Source organism: Lepidothrix coronata, unplaced genomic scaffold, assembly GCF_001604755.1.
Source record: "Lepidothrix coronata isolate B3197 unplaced genomic scaffold, Lepidothrix_coronata-1.0 Scaffold13, whole genome shotgun sequence".
Classification (NCBI taxonomy): Eukaryota; Metazoa; Chordata; class Aves; order Passeriformes; family Pipridae; genus Lepidothrix; species Lepidothrix coronata.
This window is the reverse complement of record NW_016690193.1, coordinates 7,745,351-7,751,350: the sequence shown is the minus strand read 5'-3', so window position 1 is coordinate 7,751,350 and position 6,000 is coordinate 7,745,351.

Here is a 6,000-nt window from a genome sequence, read left to right as displayed (position 1 = left end):
TGTAGCTTCTGGTATTTAAAACAGAATAAAAAGAAATTATATTTGAGTATAAACGCTTTCACAGTATTACAAGATAGCTGTATGGCTAATAGGCTATAGCTCTGACCTTTGGTGTTATTATTTATCGTTAGTTCCCTTCCCTGTGAAATTATGAATCTCAAGCCAAAACAAAAAGTTTCTGGAATAAAGAGAAGGAAAACATATTTCTTTATCAAATAAAGGAAGTTATTTGAAAAAAAATATTTGAAATAATTTTAACTCATTTCCTTAGAAGATCTTCACATTAAATAACATTACATTCTAGAAAATCAGGCTCTGATGTTTGTCACTTAAATCAGAGGACTCTGAGTCCTCTTGCTAACTGCTGCAGAGACTTGGAAGCTATTTTAGGGGGACTCCGGAAAACCATGTTCCCTGCTCCAGACTCCCTTGCCTCCAGCATACATTTCCTGCCATGACAAATAAAATTTTGCATCATATTTGTTTTTTCTGGTTAAGTGACCCTCAAGGTTGCAAGCTCAGGCAGAAGCCTTCCCATCAGTATTGATTTTCACATTATACCAATTGTAATCTGCACGACTAAGAAGTTCTTGGTTTGACATCGGTGAGAGAAAGGCAAAACACTGGAACAGAAAGTCTCTGTTCCTAAAAGCTATCCAGCCAGGCTCTCAGCTTTTCTAAGCTGGCAATTCTGTGAAGCTGGAATATGATTTAACATTACCTTTACTTAGGGACAACAGGCATTGAAGCCAATATTTTAAGTTACAGCTCCTGAGGATTCAGGTCTTTATTATTGATCTTGTAGTATGACATGCATGGCAAACATAATTCTACTGCTTGTGCTAAAGCAAAGTGTAAATCCCCATTATTTTTAAAATTAAGTACCTCTACATAAAACTGTACAGAAATAACCAAATAATTTCTGCATTTTCTAGTAATTCAAAATGTCTTGAGACCTAAACAAACTAAAGGGTAGCTACTGGTGACAGTATTTCCTGAGGGAATATAATTACAGTTCCAAGTTGCTAGTTCCTCTGCCTTGACTTTTGTTTTTGGATGACAGAAGGGGGAAAGATAATTAAAACCAAGAAGAAGAAACAACTAAAACCACATTAACTGAAGTGCCATAGACTGAAATAGTACAATAGGTTCTTACATGTCTAGAAATACAAAACCATTTTTGCATGTCATTGTCACTGGAAAAACATGGGAAACTGAAAAGTCCTTGACTTAGAGTAAGCACTACTTAGCAACAACTAAAACATCAGTATGTTGTCAACATTATTCTCTTTACTAAATAAAAACCAGCACTGTACCAGCTACTAGAAGAAAATTAACTCTACCCCAGACAAACTGAGGACTGTATCCACTCCTTATTCCATACAATTTACATCATGCCTACGTCCCACATTTTCCAATATGTTCCAGTTAAACATGATCATATTTCTAGTCATTTGAGATATAATAGATATAGAGAGATATAGATATAGATACAGATATGTACACACAGATATCATGCCATTGGTCAATGGACCATCCCTATAAAAGTCCACTGAGTTCATTTACTCCATGACTTTGGGATCCATCTGCCATAACAGTGTTTCAGAGCAGGAAAGATGATGTGTGATTTTGGATTGTTGCATTCTGAAGCTCTGGTTCCATCCTTGTTGTGCTTGTCCAGTTTCACCAGAGTTCATTCTTCTTCTGGGTCAGTGTGATGTGAATTTATAAAATTAAATGTTGTATTTTGGAGCTGTACAAAAATGTTACTAACAATTGCTGCATTGTATCACGCATGATACAAGTGGAAGTTACAAGCAATTATGTCGTGCTGAATCTGGAGGCACATTCAGAAATGGTTATACATACAAGCATACAAGCATCCTGCCCCCCTCCATATTTAAGACCTGATCATGCTTTTCAGTGTTTGGATCACAGAAATCTGTTTTGTATGGCTAACAGAATGCTGTCCCATAACTACACACATGGAAATTGAGTGCAGGGAGCTGAAAGAGATTAGTTCATACCATTAGGAAATCTTAATGCCTCACATGGTGATAACCCATAATCTGTTTTAAATATGACCATGTGTCTTCATGAAATTGGAATGTAACCCATAGGAAATGATCCATAGGCACCATCCTTTGGTCTGTAAGTCTCCTTACACCAGGAAACTATGGGACACTACTATATCTGGAGGTGCTGGCAGTTTACTCGATATCTCAAGGATCTGCTGCTATCAGGTACAAACAATCCACAGAAAAGCCCTATGGTAAATTTGCCAAAAGATTTGCAAATAGACTAGTAATTCCCTGCAAATGACGTTTTAGCCTTGCAATTAAATTCACACCTAGAAACTTGTAACTGAAATTTGTTGTTTGTTTACAGCAAATATTTATTTGAAACCACATTGTTTATTTGATTCCTGTGTGAAGAGAACTGAAAACCACCTATCTCCAAAACATATTTACTTTCTATTTTTCACATACCCTGACTCCCATAAATCTAGCTGAACTATCTATGATGTGAATCTATGCATCACAGTTACCTAAGCTCAAGTTGTAGCACGAGTCTAGCTTGAAACTTTGTCAGCTTTAAAATTCATCACAAGGCTGTGAACAACATACCCATCTTGGAGTGTCCGCCAGTCAATGACTGAGTTGTATAGTTACTTAGCTGTACTGTTGTCCTCCAGAAATCCTGAAATACTGCATGATGTTGGGCATTGTCCTCTTTGCCTTACTGACAAATGACCAGTCTTCACTGAAGTATTCACATAATCAGTTTATACTATATTCGAAATAAAAGAGCTCCTGAGAAAGAGAAGCATTCATTGTGAAATCTGCCATGTGTGTCTAAATGTCTCCCAAACATGAAGTTTGTTGTGAAACACATTAATTGTACAACTCTTGGTGTTTTTTCATGAAAACAACCAGATCTAGTATTTGATTCAGTGTTCCGTTTCTGCTTAGGTACATGAAGTGCAGAATCTACTCAAGTCACACTGATTATTAAATACTGTTGTTAAATAATGAATTGTGTGGGCAAGTGTAGACATAGATAGATGAATTTGAATTTCACTTTTTTTTTCTCTGATTAGTAAGGCCAGTTACCTTGGCTGACCCTTCCCTTCTTTAGTTTACAGACAGCTATTCCCCCTGTTGAGCTTCTGAAAATAATTTTATTTGTATAGGCAGAGAAGCAAAACAGGTCAATTAGTCAGACTGTAAGTTTGGTACCACAAAAATAATAAGACAAAGCACTCCATCTCCTGATTTTCTTTTCATTCTCCCCCCCCCAAAGGAAACTGGAAGCATTTCAGGATGCCATGGGCCATAGTGCAGCCTCGATTAGTTTATAGTGAAACAGGGCCAGAGCAGGGACATACAGCTTTACTGTATGGCATCATGTGGAATCTAGGAGCTAAATTAACCTGCTATTCTTGTTTCTAAGGATTTTTTTAAAAAATTACAACACAGTAGAATTTGAATGACTTCAAAAGGGATGTTCCTTTGCGTCCTTATGCCTCAGTGTTATGTCCTACTGCATTTCACCTGTCTGTGCCTGAAAAGGTCATGGAACAGATCCTTCTAGAAGCTATGCTAAGGCACATGGAGGACACAGAGGTGATTTGAGACAGCCAGCACTGCTTCAGCAAGGGCAAGTCCTGCCTGACCAACATGGAGCAACCCCACCATAGAGGACAATGGAAGGGCTACAGAATCTGGACTTTTGTAAAGTCCTTTGACATGGTCACCCAACAAAGTCCTTCTCTCTAAATTAGAGAGAGATGGATTTTATGGGTGGACAGTTCAGTGGAGCCATGAGCAAGCTCTGTTGCCATGAACTAGCTGGGTTCATTCTGTGGTCAAGGGATTTGTGCAGCACTGGCCTGTGCACACCCAGGCTATTAGGTGGACCACCTTGATGTACAGTGGTCTCTCGGACAGAATATATATCAACACAGAACATTTCTTGGTACTTCATGGTAAGTACATTTTTATAACGTCAATCAGCTGGTTTGTCCAGATTGACCATGGGTTGCTACTGGAAAGAATCAGATGAATTTCTTATTGGTGTTGGGCTGGAGATGCTGCTTAAGTGAAAAGAAAGCAGAGAGAAGGAGTATCTGAATTTATTTTATTACTACCATGAAATTCTGCATAATAGCGTAGAACTATTAATTAACCACAGATTTCATATAACTAGTTCTATTTGTCAGGCTTTCAACTTGATCCTATCTTCATCTTTAAACAGCTACTCCTAACATAGCAGTTGCCAAATAGAAATAATCAATACAGAAGACTTGTGATCAAGTGCATGGACAGTACTGCTTGTTGCACACATGTATGCAGAATGGCTTGTGGACTTTGTGACTTTGCTATGGCTCCTGGCTTTTGAAGAGTCACAACCACACATAGAAAGTGTGCAGAGAGGCTTCTCTGCATTTAGCTCCAATGGCCATAGTAATCATTAGATTTGGCATATATTACAGAAAGAAGTATTTAAACATGCACTTGAGGGATTATTTTCTACAGGATGGTCTGGAGAACTGTTTTCTCAGGTCATAATAGCCATGTTTCTTAGGAAACAGGGAGGTGACGTCTCTCTGCAAGCAGGCTGTTTGAACGAGATAGACAAAAGCTTTTGTTTATGACAGAAGAATTCCCTTTAAAAACCTCAGGTTAACTAAATTGAAAGAGAAGTTTTGCACTATTTGGAGGGGGAAGGTGGTCAGATTTTATTGCATCTGTTAAATAAAATCCTGTTGAAACAACTTATCTGCTTGATTTCAGGAGTTTCTGCTGCTAATCATAAACATAAAGGTATTGCAGGTGTTTCACTCAAAATAGCAAGAAAAGATAAAATTATCTTCTTAAAGAATAATTTCCATAATGTTTCACACAATGTTATGCAGGTTCTATAACTACCTAGTAATTTATTGGTTTTGCATATTTTTCCTTCTTTCAAATATTTATAGTGCAAAAATAAGGATGTTTGGGAAAGTTTTGGTTTTATCATCCTTGATAGATCACTGTGCTTTTGTTTTCAGACTTTCCAGAGAGATTCTATTCCTAAATGTGACAATTTCCATCAGGAAGAATTGGTTTAGTTTGTAAAACCTGATGTCTTGAAAAGCAGTTTTATACTTTGTGGACATTTGCTGCTTTCACTATGGAATTGTTCTTTCAGTTCGTCTGACACCCATTTATCAACAGCTATTACCATCCACTATTGCAAGAGAAAAATTTAAGAAGGATTACCTAAGGACGTGGCAGAAGCAGGCACTTTAAAAGAAAAGCTTTAATGGATGGTATGAGCAGCATTTTACATTTAGGGTTGCAATTTTTGTGAACTAATAGTGAACAGATTTTAAGCAAATAAAATATGTCATAAATCCTTTTAAGAGCTGGTAGAGGGGAAGTCTGCACCTCCAAAATAAAGTGGATTTTTAAAATGAGTGCTAGCATAACTAGGAACATGAGAAGGAGGTAGCATTGCCATAAGCAACCTGAATGGTCACAGAGTTGTAAGAAGCAGAGAGCAAGTCGGGCGGCAGGGCCAAGGTTAGTGTTGCAGCATACTTATGAGTGCAAGGAGGCAGGGGAGCTTTATGGCTTCCTTGAATCACCAAGGAATACCTGTCACAATAAATTTGAAAGTAAGAGGCATTTCCATGCCCACTATGACTTGCATCAGCTTGGTCCTTGATGCTCTGTTGAGCAATTCAGTTACAGAGACACATTGCTAAGCAGGTAGATGCATTTCAGTGAGGGGAATGGGAAGACAAGCTGAAGCTCTCTCTGATATTACTTGATGGGGTACTATAATTGGAAGAACCAATATGAAATGCCTGTCCACTAAGAAGTGAAGGTCATGGTTTAAAGAAAAATATTATCTACTGTGAGAGGCTCTCTCTTTGGAAAGCTGTTTTCTTTTTGTTTGTGGCATTTTTTTTTCTGTAATGAAGCAATTTTTGTAGGAAAATTGAGCTGTCTT